Raw genomic sequence first — 19,449 nt, 5'->3', positions numbered from 1 at the left:
GCTGGATATCTTCACACCTAGGCCAAGGCACATCATTAATCTCAGAACCATGGAGTACATAATATACAGTGCACAGTGTATTTGGCCTTGAATAAACTCCTTGCCCATCACTGTCAGCCTCCCAATAAAACTCAGGTTGGGCCAAAAACATTTCGTTCTGTGGAATTTGAGTAAGTGGCAGTTACCAAGTTTTCTGGAATCCCTTCTCATATGTTCTGAGACCGGCCAAAAGATAATTTGTACAATATATGATCTGTACAATTTCTGGAAGATTTTAAAAATATAACTGGCTAACATAAAAATTAATTATAGGCAATATTTGATAGAATTTCCTAGAATCTCAAATTGACAATATTTTCCCTCTTTTGTGGACACAGTAAGAAGAGGTGGAAATGTTCAACCATGAGGATTGAGTTATCTTTTTTCTTAACATTTAGACACATAGATTTAATTTAGTGTGGTTATTAAAATGAAGATAATAACAAGAAAAAATTAGAAGCAGGAGATTATGTTAAATATGCATTAGTCTTTCCATGGAAATGGCTACTCATAGGACATTGGAGAACCTTATTCCCTGGGGATACTTAAGAAAAAAAAAAAAAATGGTTTGTCAAATGTCTTATAAATGTTAGTATCCTGAATCTGAATGCAGCCAGGAGATGCTTCTGGCAACTGCAGAGTTTTAACATCACTGTATATAAAGTTAGCTTATGCCCTGGAGCCCAGGCACATTCTGCTTCCTCCTCTGAACTTTCTGGGTTAATTAAAAACTATCATTATCACTGTTTTAGCAGCTGACATGCTATGAAAAAGAGCTTTAGCAATGGATTAATTGAAAGGCAGAGAGATATTTCAGAAATCTTAAGTTGAGAGGGAATGTACTTCCTGGACTATTAGGACCATAGTAGAATCAATTCTCATAGAATAAGCCTAACCAGGCCCACAAATGCCTTCCAGGCTCTGTGTCTTCGAAGACTTGAGGTTTCTCTCTCTGTGGGTGGATTCCTTATTATGATTCTCATCTCAGAGGGCAGGACTCATAAGGGAACCACGAAAGGGCACCTGACATTTTGCAGCTATAACATGGAACTTTGTAGCATCCCCAAAGTTGAAGGATCAAAGTGTAGGACATTTCTAACGTCCTTCTCCCTACTACATTAGGCAGGTCCTAAATCCTGAGAATATTCTGGGTCTTTGCTCTTCACAGCAAGTGGTTTTTATTTTTTGAGACTTCTTTTTTGTTCCCAGTATCATAGAGACAATTCTCATTGCTCGATGGAAGAAAATTCTAATTCTGATCTTGCCCCATTCAAACTCAAGCTAAAATAATTTCCATTTTTGTTGATGTGAGGTAACTGCAAGTAATTATGCCCTCTGTCATATAATTAAGCTGATGTAAAGTCATCTTGTTACCTTTCAAAATTTTGCTTTAAATGTCTCTTGACACTTTTAGGAACTTAAAAAAAAACAGATGGTATTTTATTATAAACATCTGTCTTTGAAAAAAAAAATTCTTAAGCACCGCAAGAATCTCCTTTTTGAGAGAGTAAATTCAATGGGAAGGGCTTCTCATGGTTCTAGTTCCAGATCGCATGTTTTTTTTTCTTTGTGAACTCTTTGACTCTACAGATAAAGGAAAATATCCCCTCCACTGAGCTCCAAATCTATCCTTTTATATATATTTCTGTCATAATATTTACTACACTAAACTACAGTTATTTGTTTATATGCTTTGTTCTCTTATTAGACTGTGAGCTACTAATGGACAGTATCTCTTTTTCTTTATATTGCCAGGGTCTAGCACCCAGAGAGGAATAAGGGTTGAATGGATGGAAGAATGAATGACCATTCTGTAATGAACCCTAACGAAAGCGTTCTAATTCCTTAGGTATCAAGAGAACTTCAGATTCATTAGGGTACAGAGCCTAAGAACGTTGCTCTATTGATATATCAATATATGTCTTATATCAAGGCTTTTATTTATGTGAATCTATGAGCAAAGGAAGATATTTGATTCTGAAGTCTTTTTTAAAACTATTTGAGAGGCTGCCATTCTTTTATTTATATATTTATTTATTTTTGTTTGTTTTTTTAAGTATGTTGAAATAATAATATTACATTGGTTTCAGGTATACAACATAGTGATTTAACAATCTATATGTTATGCTGTGCTCACTACAAGTGTGGCTACCGTCTGTCACTGTACAACACTATTACAGTATCACTGACTATATTCTATAACTGGAAGCCTGTATCTCCCACTCCCCTTCACCCATTTTGTCCATCCCCCCCTCCTCCTCTGGCAACCATCAATTTGTTTTCTTTATTTATAGCTCTGATTCTGTTTTTTTGTTTGTTTATTCATTTGTTTTGTTTTTTAGATATCATATATAAGTGAAATCATATGATATTTTTCTTTTTTGGACTTACCCACTTAGCATAATACCCTCTACGTCCATCCATGTTGTTGCAAATGGCAAGATCTCATTCTTTTTTATGGCTGAGTAATAGTGCATTGTGTATATATGCTACATCTTTATCTATTCATCTATCTGGGGTTGCTTACATTTCTCGGCTATTGTAAATAATGCAGCACTAAACATAGGGGTGTATATATCTTTTCAAGTTATTGTTTGTGTTTTCTTTTGGTAAATATCTAGTAGTAGAATTATTGGATCATATGATATATCTGTTTTACATTTTTTGAGGAACCTCTATACTGTTTTCCACATTGACTGCACCAGTTCGCATTCCCAACAGAAGTGGAGGGTTCTTTTTTCTCCACATCCTTGCCAACAATTGTTGTTTCCTGTGTTTTCAATTTTATCCATTCTCACAGGTGTGATGTGATATCTCATGGTGGTTTTGACTTGCATTTCCCTGATGATTAGTTATATATGAGCATCTTTTCATGTGTCTGTTGGCCATCTGTATGTCCTCTTTAGAAAAGTATCTATTCCATTTTTAAAATCAGGTTATTTGTGTGTGTTTCATGTTGAGTTGTAAAAGTTCTTTGTGTATTTTGGATACTAACCCCTTATCACATATATCATTTGCAAAAATCTTACATTCATTAGGTCGCCTTTTTGTTTTGTTGATTTTTTCCCTCTGTATAAAAGGTTTTTATTTTGATGCAATCTCAGGACTTTATTTTACTTTTTGTTTTCCTTGCCTTAGTAGATACACCTAGAAAAATGTTGTCATGGCCGACGTCATAGAAATCACTGCCTATGTTCTATTCTAGGAGTTTTATGGTTATCAGGTCTCACTTTTAAGTCTTTAATCCGTTATCAGGTCTCACTTTTAAGTCTTTAATCCATTTTCAGTTTATTTTTGTGTATAGTGTAATAAAATGGTCTAGTTTCATTCTTTTGCATGTTGCTGTCCACTTGTCCCTTTATTGAAGAGACTGCCTTTTCCTCATTTTATATTCTTACCTACTTTGACATAGATTAATCGACTATATAAGTGTGGGTTTATTTCTGGGCTCTCTATGTGTTCTGTTGATCTATGTGTCTGTTTCTGTGGCAGTACCATACTGTTTTGATACCTACAGGTTTGTAGTATATCTTGAAATCTGGAATTGTGATACCTCCAACTTTGTTCTTTTTTCTCAAGATTGCTTTGGCTATTCAGGTTCCATTTTTTGTGGTTCCATACAAATCTTAGTATTATTTGTTCTAGTTCTGTGAAAAATGCTGTTGGTATCTTGATAGGGACTGTACTGAATCTGTAGATTGTTTTGGGTAGTATGTACATTTTAACAATATTTGTCCAATCCATGAATACGGAATGTCTTTCCATTTATTTGTGTTGTCTTCAATTTCTTTCATCAGTATTTTATAGCTTTAAGAGTACAGGTCTTTCACCTCCTTGATTAAGTTTATTTCTAAGTGTTTTATTCTTTTTTGGTGCAATTGTAAATGGAATTGTTTTCTTAATTTCTCTTTCTGCTACTTTGTTATTACTGTATAGTAACACAACTGATTTCTAGCCATGATTCCTAAGCAGGAAATGAGCTAGTTGGACTGGCCAGACCTCATCAGTTATATGCCTCATCCCTAGACCTGGTAGTAGATTCACTTCTACAAGAAGTAAATAGATTCAGAGTAAGGGTGTGTGATTCCCCCATAGAAAGATCGGAATTATAGAATTTTTTGGGAGGACCAGAGGGGCAATAGATGTTGGGTGCAAAATACAATGCATTTCTACTGCAAAGAGATTATAACCATTATTGCAAAGGTAGTACGTAAAATCACAAATTACTGTAGGCCATTAAATGTTCAATGTCAATTGAGTGTATAGAAAATATACTTTAGGCCAAAGAAGTACTCATGGGGAAGGCTTCTGAATAGACTTAGGCTTTAAATGGGAAGGACACTTAATGGGTACTGGGTAGCTACAATGTGGAGATATTGTGGTAAGTGCTTTTATTACTCTTATTTATTGTACCCTTGAAAATAGGTAGTACAGTAAGTATATTATTTCTCTTATAGGTGACATGCTGAAGTCCAGAGAAATTAGGCAACTTAATAATAATGATGGTTGGTATTTATTAGTGCTTTCTGTATGTTAGAAACTGTCATAAGGGCTTTATTTGGATATATTTATGTGGTATCTGTCTATCTTTATCATCATTATTATCAGCAGCAGCCCTTATTTTAAACATAAAGAAATGGAGAATTAGGGAGATCAAGTAATTTAGCCAGATTGACACACATGATAAGTAGAAGCCCTGGGCTTTAAACCTAGAGAGATTGAGTCATGAATTAGTGGGCTCAACACATACACTAAACTGTTCTTTTGAGTGGTTTACCTGAGGGTATGTAGCCAGTAAGAGATGGAGCTGGAATTCCTGTGCCTGATTCATCTGACTGCCAAGCCTATGATTATTCTTTCTTTATCTTTGTTATCAGTAAAATTTAGAAAAGAATTAAATAAGAGATATTTAAGTTAAAGTGTTAGGGTTATAAGGATGAGTAAACTAATGTTCCTGAAGTAAATGATCCTCAAAGGAGGTCATATAGCTGGAAAGGCAGTAATATATCTTGTTAAGTGGTCTGGCTCTTATTGATTTCCATTTCCCATTTTGATAAGCAGGATTTTCCCTTTCATCTGTTCCTTTTCATAAATTTGTCTCAGACCCTCCACAATTCTAGACAATTCATTCGCTGATTTCTACCATTTTGGCACTGCTATGTTTCCTCTAAACCAACTTTCTCTTTTACAATCCTTTGACCTTGGATTCTTTATACATTTATGGAGGATCACTAGCTAATCCAATAAACCAATATATGACAGAAGATTAATGGAAGATCTGCTTGCTAAAATATAGGCATTCTCTCCATGGTCTTTTTAATCATCCTCTATCTAAGGGAAATGATTCCAATGGTCAGGATTTCAAACATGGTAGGAGAGAACAGTCCTATGGTATAGGGTCTCAGGCCAGTCACATCAGATTTCACAGGGGTGATCTTGACTACTTTTATGGACTTTTAAATAATAAACCTGAATATTAGAATTAACCATCCAGGTGTCCCATATCAAAGCAAATTTAGATAGGGCTAAGCCAATTTATAAGAAGAGACAGTTTCTAACATAAAAGTCTTTACAGTCTAGTTGAGGATATGACACACACGCACAAGAAATTATAATAGAAGAGAACCTTAATATTTTAATAACTGTATTTCAGATATAAAGAGACCATCAAAATCTTTAATTCATTATTTTTCACTGGGGTTCCTCAGAGCCTTCTTAGAGGTTGCTTTCAGAAGTAGAGTTTAGGGAGGAGAGAAGGAAGGGAGCCAGCCTGCAGAGCATGAGCGCTACCCTTCTCTTTACATATACTTCAGCCACAGGGGCTCTACTTACAGCTATTTTAAGGAAGATTTAGTTTGAACAGGGGTGCCTGGGTGGCTCAGTTGGTTAAGTGTCTGCCTTTGGCTCAGGTCATGATCCCGGGGTCCTGGGATGGAGCCCTGCATCAGGCTCTCCACTCAGTGGGGAGCCTCCTCTCCTTCTCCCTCTGCCTGACGCTCGTACTGTTTGTGCTTTCTCTCTCCCTGTGTCAAATAAATAAATAAAATCTTAAAAAAAAAAATTTAGTTTGAACAAAGAATTGCGGGATTAAATTGTGAGACTCACTGATATATACCGTTCTTATAGTTTTACAGATGAGATAGTTGCCTGAAGCCAAGATAGGTTACAGGACTGCCCTAGCCTGAAGAACTTGTAATTAAGGGAAGGCTTGAAACTGGTTCTGTTAAAGTCCTAGTATCGCTCTAGTGAGTGTCAGTGTTTTAATACCAGACATAAAATGTTTATATAAATTCTCTTTTATCTTTAACATGCTTTATAAAAATGTGATGGATATTAAAAATGTGGTGTACTCTTCTCACATCTAAAAAACTAGCATTTAATTTTTCACTTCCCTTTCTGGTCTCTTATGTATAAGTAATTTTTACATAATTCTAATCATATTACAGATATATATTTTTGCTTATTTTTTGAACCTGTTTTATGTATGTCTTCGTGTTACCACAGGCTTCTTATTTTACTTATACAATGACCTATTATGTTGCTATAGCATACTTTATTTAATCATGTACATATTGTTGGACATGAGGATGTCTTCCATTTTTGTGCATTTTTTTTTGCATTCCTATACCTATTCTCTCTTTTGGATTTTTTTTTTTTTTCAAAATAAATTGTGAGGAGTGGTATTAACATATCAAAAATACAGAAATTTTTTTTTTTTTTTAAAGATTTTATTTATTTATTTGACAGAGAGAGACATAGCGAGAGAGGGAACACAAGCAGGGGGAGTGGGAGAGGGAGAAGCAGGCTTCCCGCGGAGCAGGGAGCCCGATGCGGGGCTTGATCCCAGGACCCTGGGATCATGACCCGAGCCGAAGGCAGTCGCTTAACCAACTGAGCCACCCAGGCGCCCGAGAAAAATCTTTGTGACGGCTGCTACATTGCTTTCTGAAAGGGTTGTGTAGGTATCATTTTACCATAGTTTCTCTCCTATATCAGTATTTTAAAATTTTGTTACTTTCATTAGGTGATACCACACCGGTGTTTTGCTGTGTGTTTTGATCACTAGTAAAGGTTATTATTTTTATCATTATACCTATGTTCAAATTATCATCCTTTGAGTGACTTATTGGTTTATATGTTGTTTTCTTTTATTTTGTGGCTCTCTTAATTTAGTTCTCTTATGTTGTAAAAACTTGTATATTTACAAATATTTCATTTCACTAAAAGTATATTCATAGGTAGCTGCTGATATATATTTATATATAATTATATATATAAAATAATATATGTATATATATTATATATATATTTTATTTATTTATTTGAGAGAGAGAGCAAGAGAGAAAACACAAGCTGGGATGGGAGGGTGAGGGGCAGAGGGAGAGGGAGAAGCAGACTTCCTGCTGAGCAGGGAGCCCACAGTGGGCCTTGATCCCAGGAACTAGAGATCAGGACCTGAGCCGAAGGCAGACACTTAACTGAATGAGCCACCCAGGCACCCCAGCTTCTAATATTTTTAACCAGTGACTTTCATATGTTAACTCAAGTTATCACTACCACTGATGCTTTAAGTAGGCTCTAAAAATTAATATTGAAATGTGTTTTTTTTCCCTGTTAGGAACTTATTTTGAATAAAGTGAGAGTATACTTTTAATAAAAGAGTCATATTTTCTAACAAATACAGAAGATTAATTTTTGGCAGGATAGTTTGGGTAGATAATTAAAGCTGTAAAACTCAAATCTTCTGAACTCTGCCCTACCACTTCTCCTATAAAATACATATATTCACAGTAGCTCTATCCTAGTTTTACTCACAGATTTCCTCTTTTTAAACCAATTCATATCACTGACAATTCTAATCTTACACTTTTATCATTTATAATTCTAGTCCTCAAACTGTCAGAATTAGTGAAAACTCCTTATTCCAGTATTCCCCAAACAAAGAAAGATTTACCTAAATAAAACAGAGAAAAAAAAGCAGAAAATCAAATAGTTCTATGCAAATAATCCTTGAGTTACATGTTTGAGTTGGTAAAATTCAGGATTCTTCATTTGTGAAGGAGTATTCTTATTTGACAAACAATGAATGCATAAACAAGCAAGCATTATCTTTTTCCCCCTTTTTGTTCTCTTAACCCTACAGGGAAAAAAGAAAAAAAAGGATGCCTTGGAAATTTATACTTGTGTGCATATTCTCCCACTGGTGTTTCAGAGCTTCTAGAAACATCAGATCCAGTTGGAGGATGTTCAAAACCATATTCCCTTGCTACTGCAACTGGTACGGTGAACTAATTTTTTTGAGGTGATTGGCCCCTAACCTGAATTTCTCGTCAGCTGCCTCCATCAAACAGAGTTAGAGTCTTTTCCATTGCTGTGAGGTTAATAGCATTTTCAGATTCTAATCTAGTCTCTGGAAAATTGTCTTTTAAAAAAATTAATCAATAGTACTCATTTTTACATCAGTATGTCAAACAAGGCAGAGTCTACTGCACCAGGCATTTCTGCCATTAACTGTCCTATCCAGTACATATTCCTACACAACAAAAGTCAATAAACTCACCATGCTTGCAGCATTGCCATTTGTTCATGTTTTTAATTCACTTGTGTATTAAACTAGCCTGGAAAACTTACTGGGCGAAGACATTAAATTCCCCTGAAGCAAATATTTTCAGGAAAAGGGCTTAAATACATTTTCATGTCTGTATCCTGATTTATTCTCCTTACGGATACTGGACAAATGCTTTGTGAAGACAATTTATGTGTACTGCCACGAAATAAATAACCAATTAATGTATTTATTTTCAAAGTGACCTGGAGGCCACATCAATGCAGATCTATTTAAATAAGAAATGGGGAAGAGTTGTTTTGAGGGTTGAATTAGATAATCATATAAAAGAACAAAGTCTAATGTCAGGCAAATAATAAATACTAGATATTAATTATAATGAAAATTATTAATTATGATTACTTCCATTATATCAAAGAACAATTATAAATTATAATTGGGACTCTGGAGAGGGCAATATCAAGCATAACCATTTCTATCATTGGTCCCACCTTGGTAATAACTGAGTGTTTAATGGTAATATAAATGTAAACCAGTAATAGGATCGTTTCTTTTTGCAAAGAAAACCAAGCTGGCCAGAAATAGAGTAACCTGCTAATGTAATTACTCATGGAAGAGATTCTTTATTAAACTGATTATGGAATAGCTTTTTTTTTTTTTTTTAGCGAGAAAGAGAGAGAGTGTGTGGGGGACAGAATCTTAAGCACGCCCAGTGCAGAGCCCGACTTGATCTCACAACCCTGAGATCATGACCTGAGCCTAAATCAAGATATGGACACTTAACCAACTGAGCCACCCAGGTGCCAAGGAATAGCATTTTTTTTTAAAGTTTTATTTATTTATTTGACGGAGAGATAGACAGAACCAGAGAGCGCAAGTGGAGGTAATGGCAGAGGAAGGGGAGAAGCAGGCTCCGTACTGAGCAGGGAGCCGGACATGGGGCTCGATCTCAGGACCCTGGGATCATGACCTGAGCCAAAGGCAGATGCCTAACCATCTGAGCCACCCCGGCGCCCCAGGAATAGCATTTTTAGTTCAATTAAATTGATGTTCAGCCCCTGTTATAGGTCAGGCACTATCCTATAGTGGTACAAAATGTAACTTTTAGTTCCTGTTTTAAAGAACTGTAATGGAGTATGGGAGACAGGAATGTAAGTTAATTATATTGCAGTGTGGTAAATGAAATAATATGTGAGATACAGAAGAAGACAGAATAATTACTATCAGCAAGATCAGGAAAGGCTTCCTGGAAAAATATCCAGGCTGGACTTTGAAAGATGTAAAAGTTAGGAAGCATGTTAATGACATAGGGTATAGCTGTGCAAAAGCCTAGAGGCCAGAAGAGGCATGGTACTTGAGGGAAATTTAGGGTGCTGCCCAGCAAATGTGAGATGGAGGTGACTGAAAAGAGATGAAGCCGGAATGCTAAACGGAGGTCAGATTTTGAAAGGGTCTCTAACTATGTTACAGAATTTGAACTTAGTCTCAAGGTCAGTGGGGAACCACTGAAGGGTTTGAAGCATGAGGTAGACTTGATTCGTCATTCCTCTGAAATGTGAGGAAGAGATAGTAGAGAGGCGAAGATGAAGGCAGGAATTTGTAGTTCTTGACTTTATTCACTGCTATAGAAACTTATAAAGCCAAAAGTTATGGAAATCCCTGTTGATCAGTGGATTAATTGATCAGTGGTTTGCAGTAACAGTAATAATTTTTTCCCCTTCTTTGGAGGATTATTATTGAGCTCTCTCCTAGTGAGCTGGTCTCATGCTTTATTTTTATTTCTTGATCCCAGAAGCGGTATTAGAAGGCTACTAAATGTCTATGACAGAGATAATGAGGTCTTAGGTTCAGGCAGGGCAGAGAGTTGAGGAAGGCGACTGAAGATAGAGACTTAGGTGACAAGAGGGATATGGATGTGGGAGCAAGAAATGGGGAGGGAAAATAATATAGAGGAGCAGCAATACGTTAATGAAATCAAATGTCCTAAAAACAAAACACAAATTATCAATTGCTACACAGATATAGGCAAATAATATTTTAATATAGAAATTTGTTGTGACAGTATAAACAGTAAATCTGAATGCCATTCAATGTATAGGTATTGATTTTTTTAAAAGATTTTATTTATTTTAGAAAGAGAGAGTGAGTGAGTGAGTGTGTGAGCAGTGGAGGAGCAGAAGGAGAGAGAATCTTAAGCAGACCCTGCGCTGAGCATGGAGCCCGACATGGGGCTCCACATCACAATCCTGAAATCATGACCTGAGCCAAAATCAAGAGTCGGGCACTTAACTGACTGAGCCACCCAGGTGCCCCTAGATATTAATTTTTAAATACAAAGCACCTAAGTAGAACATTCAAAGACATAAGGATGAGGGGATAATTTTCAAAAGGAACCTCTCAGTAAAGAAAATCAGATTGCTTGCTACTTGCCTTATTCAGAATCAAAACTATTTATTAAAAAGAGGTATTTATATTTGTCTAATATCATCACACTTTCTTGGTCTACTTAATATATTAAAATTCAGGTAATACAAGTATGATGCGATAATTTTTTTGGCACCTTCTGACTTCCTGTTGTTCACTCAAATTGTTTAAAACTGATAAATTTCTTTGTCCGGTTAAAATGTGAGGCTTGTTGCTAAATGGTTGAGTTATAGGTCTGTTCCTTAGTAAATAATTGTATTTTATTTTTAAGTGAAAAAATTTATTTTTTTTTAAAGATTTATTTATTTTAGAGAGAGAGAGAGTGCACACACGAGTGCAGGGTGGAGGGGCAGAGAGAGTTTTAAGCAGACGCAGTGCTGAGTGCAGAAACCAACTCTGGGCTGGACCCCATGACCCTGAGATCACGACCTGAGCTGAAACCAAGAGTCAGTTGCTTAGCTGACTGCACCACCCAGGTGCCCCTTAAATGAAAAAGTTCTAATAGAAGGAGCCAGTGTCATGAAGAAAACTAAACTCTTTATGTATAAAAAGTAGATCAATGGCTCCTTTTGATTGGGCTAAAGAACAACTGTTTCTGAAAGGAAGAAGGGCTACCTCCTTGGCCTAAATGGTGTGGTGTTACCTGAAAGCAGATTTGAGGTCTGTGAGGTGAGCAGCATTAGTGAGGCCATTAGAGTGGTGTGAACAACCTCCTATTCTTTGAGGCCTGTTTCTTAAACTGGGAGAATGCAGAGAGGTGACTAACCCAGCAAGGAAGGTAGAAGTGGTTTTGATCTTAGGTTAAAGAGTCCAGGGTGAAGTACAGTGCATTCATTGCATTTGGTAATCTATAGGGATAGACTGAGCTGCTAATTGGATGGCTAACATATAGTGAGGCACGATATTAATTATCAAAGGATTTAAATTTGTTTTAAAAAACTTGATTATATTTGATATTTGTTCAATACGTTTTGAAATAATTTTCAAAAAGGAAATTCGTTCTGATTAAAATATTAATAATCCGTATTTTTAAATCTATAAGGCAGCAGTGCAAAAAAATCAGCAGTTTAACACAGTACCTGGAAAAAAGACTTGCAGGTTAATTGAATGAATGAATGAATGAATGACTGCTTCTTAGATGTAAGCTGATTGAAGTGTTCCCGTTGTTTCCACTATAGCGCTGTGCACTACTCCCACCTAGTGGCGATCTACCTGGAGTGCATGGTAATTAAAAAAAATGAAAATTGGCCCCTCTGGAAGGGAATGACCTCTTGTAGAGTGACCTCTTGCCTACATTAAATTATACCTTTAACTTTATTGAATTTACTGAAGGGAACAACCCTATAAAACCCAATTCTGAATATTCTATGAAAATGTAGTCGAAGATTTTGTTAATGACAACATTCATCAATGGGCCTATTGAAGCTACAGTCATTTATTTAAGAAAATTGTGCCTGGAAATGAAAAAGAAAATCATTTACAGGTAAGAAAAATACAAATTTCTAATAAACATATAGACACATTTTCAACCTCACTAGTAGCAAATAAATGTACATAATATACTACTTCTTCCTATCAAAATAGCAGATTGCAAAAAACAATACTCTATTGGTAAGGAAGAAATGAGGGAGGTACTTCAAACAATTGTTGGTAGGAGAGTAAGTTGGAACAATTAATTTTTTAATTAAATTTTTTAACTTTTTATTTGCAAATAATTTCATGCTTATAGAATGATTGCAAGAATGTGATTAGTACAAAGAACACTTGCATAACTTTTATCCAGATCCATCGATGGATCTGCCTTCCACTCAGGTCATGATCTCGGGGTCCTGGGATTGAGCCCTGCATGGGAGTCCATGCTCAGCGGGAAGCCTGCTTCTCCCTCTCCCACTCCCCCTGCTTGTATTCCCTCTCTGGCTGTGTCTCTCTCTGTCAAATAAATAAATAAAATCTTAAAAAAAATTTGAGAGAAAGAGCACACGTGCACAAGGAGGGGAGGTGGGGGGAGGGGAAAAGTGGAGGGGCAGAGGGAGAAGCAGGCTCCCCGCCCAACCCAGGAACTGGTCGCAGAGCTCCATCCCAGGACCCTGAGATCATGACCCAAGCCCAAGACAGCCGCTTAACCGACTGAGCCACCCAGGTGCCCCTACTACTCCATTTGATTTATAACTATCTTGTGGAACTATTTGAGGCTAAGATACATACATCATGACCCTTTAGACCTGAACACATCAGAGTGTATTTCCTTAGGAATATTCTCTTAAATATTCATGGTACAGTTATTGGTGTTAGTGAATTTAATATTGATGTGATAATTTTTATCTGGTCTACCATTCATTCTATAATTTTCTCAATTGATTCAATAATCTTTATTACCAGTTTCTTTCCCTTCAGTACAGGATAGGTTTCAGTCTCAGATTAGGTATTGCACTAAGTTGTCATGTCTCTTTAGCCTCCTTTAATCTAGAACATTTCCACAGCCCTACTTTGTCTTTATGACCTTGACATCTTTGAAGAATATAGATTATCCTCTCTTCTTTAATAGAACATTTCACATTTTGTGCTTGTCTAATGATTCTCATTATTCTAATCTATACATTCTCGATTGAAACCAGATGTGTACTTCTCAGATGACCACATCTGAAGGCACATGATGTTTAACTGACCCTCACTGGTAATGTTAATTTGTTTACCTGATCAAGGGTGGTCTGATTTCTCCAAAGTGTAGTTATTATTTTTTTCTGTGCTTTTACACTTTAAGATCACATAAATATTCGACTCTTCATAAAAACTCCCCTGAGATTTAGCAACCATTGGTGATTCTGCTCTTTCCAAACTTCACAATGATGGTTGTAAAATGCTCATTTTCAACTTCAGTACTCCCTTTGTGTTTATCATTTGGTCTGCAGCACTCTACTGTAAGTGAAAGCACTTTTTCCCTTATCCTTCATTTGTCTGTATGGATTCATGAATTCCTATTTTTAAAAATGGCTTACCATTCATTACTTATTGTCCCAGATTTGACTGGTGGAAGCCCCTTCAAGATAGATTTTTTTTGGGGGGGAGTAACAAAGAATGAAAATTAAGGAAAAATACATATATGTGTTTTTTTGTACTTTTTTTTTAAAATCTACCAATATTTTCTAGAGATCATTTTGTATCAGTTCATAGTAATCTCCCTCACTTTTTTGCACAGCTGCATAGCACTCTATTGGGATGATTGTCTTTAACAGAAAACCATATGAAGAATCCTTAAAATGTTTATACCCATTGACCAAGTAATTTCAGTTTTAGGAGTATCTCCTAAAGGAAATTCTCAGAGATGAAGATAAAGGTTTATGCATAAAGATGTGCAATAAAGCATTATTTAAAAAAAAAAAGATTTTATTTAAGTAATCTCTACACCCAACGTGGGGCTTGAACTCACAACCCCGAAATCAAGAGTCACATGTTCTACCAACTGAGCCAGCCAGCCACCCTAATAAATCATTATTTATAATTGTAAAAACTTAGAAATAATATGAATAGCTTACATTAAAGGAATGATTAATAAAATATACTATATTCACATAGCAAAGCATTATGCAGTCATGAAAAAGATTCATGTCTTAATTTAACATCATGTCAACTGAAACAAAGAGAGTTCAAAATTAAATAGTTTGATTTAAATCATGTAGACTGCACAGAAAAGAGATTGGAAGGGAATATCCTGAAGTGGTAAAAAATGGCTGTTTCTGAGGGTAGGATTTTGGATGATTTTTTTCCCCCTCTCTTTTCTATATTTTTTGTACTCTCCAAATTATCTTCAGTGAACACATAATCCTATTATTTTCAGAAAAGTTGAAATCAGTAACTAGTATTATAAGAAGCTTTTCTGCCTTAGAAATCAGAATGCTTCTTTATTGGGATCATTATAAAGTCTTTATTATATTGTATTTCTCTTTTTACTATGGGTGGCAAGAACCAAGTTTAAAGATCAGTTACAACTGCTTTTAAAACAAAACCTTACAATTAGCACACTTGAGTTCTCTTTTTCGCCTTTTCTTGATTTTATGTGTCTGTTTTCTTTACCTTATTATGATGTCTTTTGTTGAAAACAATCTCAAATCCTTTAAAAAAGAGGTGGGGTATAAATAAATAGAATATAAGTGGAATTCCTACATAAAAATTGTCTCCAAACTGCTAAAGTAGACATTATGGATACATAATAGATTTTGTTTGAGTATTTAAAATGTTTTATTTCATACCACAGCAACCAATGCTAGACTTCTCTGATGCTCTCAGTGGGTGTGGTTGGGGAGGATTTAGCTAGATTTTTGTTTTACAAACAAATTAAAAAAAAGGGGGGGGGAAGAGATAAAATCATGATATTGAGTTGACATTATGGAAAACGTACTGAAAAGCAGATTAAAATATTATCTTAAAAATTTATGTAATATTGGGTCCCCTGGCTGGCATGTGGGACCCCTTGGCAGTCAGTAAAGCATGTGACTCTTGATCTCAGGGTTGTGAGTTTGAGCCCCACATTGGGTGCAGAGATTACTTAAAAATATAATCTTAGAAAAAAGAAGTTATGTCATATATGTGGAACAACACATGTCCCCTGTTGGGGTGGAATCTAGTTCTACTCAGTACTTATGTTCTCAGTTGTCCAACCCTGCTAATATTAAATATGTTCTCACTGACCCACTCTGCTTTTCCCTGCCTGGTATTTAGGGGTCCTCTAACCCAAATCTTCGACGTTCTCTCACTTAAGCTAGTTCTTTGTGGCATTGGCCTCTGAGGACATGTAGAACAACTGTCTAATTTCCATGCAGTGTTCTTTATTAAAAATGAAGATAATTGTTAAAGCCAGCTCCTCCTTCCCTGTCCCACTCTTTTTCAGAATAAATTTGAATGAAAGGTAATGGATCCTTTTATTGATTGTAGAGAAATAAGCACCAACTAATAGTGGTAGGGCTTGCAGGACCTTGAGAAATCACTGAGTTTATTCCCCCATATCCACACAATTTCTGACACAAGAGAATGTCACTTATTACTGAAAAAAAAAAGAGAGAGAGAGAGAGGAAAAACATTTTTCAATTTAATTTTTAAGGTAATCATTTATTTAAGAACTCTTGCAATAGGACCCCCTTGCCTCCCTTCCAATCTAACCAAACTTTTATGCTTCAGCTTGAGTTTCTTTGTCCTCAGTGGAGGCAGAAAGAAAAAAATTTATATAACTGAATTCATCTGACAACTCTTATTAAGCTTCTTTTAATTTTTTTGTTTTCTAGGTTAAAAAGCATGGTCCTTTAAATTTTTTTCTACAGATGTTATTTTCCAGCCAATTAACCATGTTTGTAGCTTGCCTATGAATCATTTCCAAATTGTTCACATCATTTCTTTGCTACGTATCTAAAACAAGACACTGTACTCTAAGCATCCAGCCAGTGGGGTGAATAAATGAAACTATCTTCTCACACGATCTGTGCTCTTTCTGTTACTCATTTTGCTTCTGGTCTTGGTTTTATGAAAATGCTACTTTATTACAGATTTCTGTTTAAGTGTGCTAATCAACCTAAGATCACTAATGATCATCATCCAGACTAGTAACCATCAACCAGCATCAGGAGATGAGAAACCATATTTGTTTTGCTAATCATTATATTCACAGCACCTGCCACACGGAAGACATTTAATATTTGTGTACTGAAAGGATTGAATTTTATGTAGCATTTCATGATTTGCAATGCAATTTTTAAAAATTGCATTTAATTTAATTTTCCAAGCTATTTCTTAAGGTAGCAGTTACAAACTGTAGGAACTGGAATTCAGGATAATCTCACCAAGAAGTAGTGGAGCCAGTACTTTGCTTACTGTGCTGTTCTGTGTAGAGGTAGCATTCTGCCTTGGAAAGGTGTGTAGTCTCAAGCTGCGGGACCGCCAGGTCACACTGAGTGTCAGTGTGTAAAGGGGTAGGGCCAGTCAGTGGTACTTCAGAATATGGTTTGGAACTTTAAGCAAAATTGTCTTCTGTATGTTGGTTTCTTGGAATAAATGGGTGTCTCTGAGCCTCAGTTTCTTCATCCACAGAATGAGGATAATTATGATACCTATTAACTCCCAGAGCTGATACCATGAACATAAGGAGACAGAGTTCATGAGTTTGAAAACACTCTGTAGACTGTAAAGTGTGGTGCATGTGAAGGGTGGTAGCACTGGTGTAATTGTACCACTTACTGTGTGGCTAACCCATGGTTTCCTGGAGAAATTCTCCTTTCACTGACAGGAGGTACTCAGTACACCTGGTCAACAAATAGGATCTAAAATATATTTCCAATTGTAAAAATCTTTCTGTGTTTGGCCTTTCTATCTTACAGGCTTTTACTTTCTCTTTTTTCTTTTTCTTTTCAAATATTTATTTATTGATTTTTAAAGATTTTATTGGTTTATTTGAGAGAGAGTGATTGAACATGAGCAGGGAGAGGGGCAGAGGGAAAAGGAGAAGCAGACTCCCTGTTGAGCAGGGAGCCCCCACTCTACTGGTTTCAGGAGTAGAATTCAGTGATTCCTTACTTAATACAACACCCAGTGCTTATCATAACAAGTGCCCTCCTTAATACCGGTCACCCATCTAGCCCATCCCCCCCACCCACATCCCTCCATCAACCCTCAGTTTGTTCTCTATCTTTAAGAGTCTCTTACGGTTTGTTTCCCTCTCTCTCTCTTTTTTTTTTTTTTATTTTTTGCCCTCTCCCATATGTTCATCTGTTTTGTTTCTTAAATTTCATATATGAGTGAAATCATACGGTATTTGTCTTTCTCTGACTGACTTATTTTGCTTACAATAACACACTCTAACTCCATCCATGTTGTTGCAAATGGCAAGATTTCATTCTTTCTGATGGATGAGTAATATTCCATTATATATATATGGATGAGTAATATTCCATTATATATATATATATATATATATATATATATATATATCCCACTTCTTCTTTATTCATTCATCAGTTGATGGACATTTGGGCTCTTCTCATAGTTTGGCTATTATCAATAATGCTACTATAAACATCAGGCTGAATGTACCTCTTTGAATCAGTATTTTTGTATCCTTTGGGTAAATACCTAGTAGTGCAATTGCTGGGTCATAGGGTAGTTCTATTTTTAACTTTTTTCTTTTTAAGATTTTATTTATTTGACAGAGAGAGATACAGCGAGAGAGGGAACACAAGCAGGAGGAGGAGAAGAGGGAGAAGCAGGCTTCCTGCAGGGGCTCGATCCCAAGACCGTGGGTTCATGACCTGAGCCAAAGGCAGACGCCTAACGACTGAGCCACCCAGGCACCCCTGTTTTTAATTTTTTGTTAACAAAAGCTGCTTTAACATACTGTTCTACAGAGTGGCTGCACCAGTTTGCATTCCCACCAACAATGCAGGAGCGTTCCCCTTTCTCCACATCCTTGCCAACATCTATTGTTTCCTATGTTGTTAATTTTAGCCATTCTGACAGGTGTGAGAGGATATTTCATCGTGGTTTTGATATATATTTCTCTGATGTTAAGAGATGTTGAACATCTTTTCATGTGTCTGTTATAGTTATAGGCTGTTCCTTTCATCACCCAAACACACAAAAAACTCCTTACTCTCACCCCACCATCCCAATCCATTAAAATGAGAAGACAGAGAGCTTGCATTACTTTAGGTGAGGTAACTGTGAAACCATTGATTTTGAGATATAAATACTATATTTAGTAGGTATTCACTCATACTGGTGCATTCAGTATTGTTTGTTTCCAAGTATATTTCAAGGTCCATTATAATCTATAAATTCCTAAACAGTTTAGGTCTTTTTTTCTATATGGACAACTCAGAATAGCTACAGCACTGTGGAAATTAATTCTGAGGTTCATTAACGGGTGACAAGAAAACTTGTGGAGTTTTGTGTAGGCCTTAATTATTCTTGGCAGGAAAATCCAACCTATTGAGTTTGGAAGCATCTTTACAAGTACTACTTGGTATTGTAATATATGCTGATGACTTCTGCTTCTGTGTTTTATGTATTTTAACTACCTTTTTAATGTTTGCATTGGTACCTTTGGGCAATTTAAACCTGAACTATATGAATTGGTAAGTACAAAAAGACACAAAAATGAGAAATTAAAAAAATATATATAAACAAATGAACTCCCTTCCAAACAAAACCGAAAGAAATTTTTTAAATGGCCTTTTGTAGGCTAATCTGAAGAGTCAATGTTTCCTTTCACCTGGGTTGTTTGTGTGTTTGTTTTAACATTAGAGGATTTTTTTTTTTAATGATTTGAAATCACTGGCTAGCAAGCCACTATTTCTGATTGAGTCATGTTTTTCAGTTGTGTTGGTGTAGCAAAGACATTTGAGAACAAATGATTTAAGGTAAATATGACGGTACTATTT

General features: G+C 35.9%; 1 protein-coding gene across 6 annotated transcripts in view; it reads left to right on the top strand.

The window, feature by feature from the left end:
• The window catches only part of LOC118528227 (uncharacterized), a 938,723-nt gene that overhangs the window by 87,340 nt on the left and 831,934 nt on the right, over window positions 1-19,449 (top strand). For 4 of the 6 annotated variants that reach the window (XM_078054970.1, XM_078054965.1, XM_078054968.1 and 1 more), the window contains exons 3-4: window positions 8,183-8,317; window positions 9,271-9,405. The exons of the other annotated variants lie outside the window; for them this stretch is intronic. The gene's annotated coding sequence lies outside the window, so the exon portion shown is untranslated. The remainder of the gene's footprint in view (window positions 1-8,182; window positions 8,318-9,270; window positions 9,406-19,449) is intronic. 6 annotated transcript variants of the gene reach the window in all.

The sequence above is a fragment of the Halichoerus grypus genome, chromosome 9 (genome assembly GCF_964656455.1).
Source record: "Halichoerus grypus chromosome 9, mHalGry1.hap1.1, whole genome shotgun sequence".
Classification (NCBI taxonomy): Eukaryota; Metazoa; Chordata; class Mammalia; order Carnivora; family Phocidae; genus Halichoerus; species Halichoerus grypus.
The sequence above is the reverse complement of the archived record's forward strand: the minus strand, read 5'-3'. Positions and strand labels throughout refer to the sequence as shown.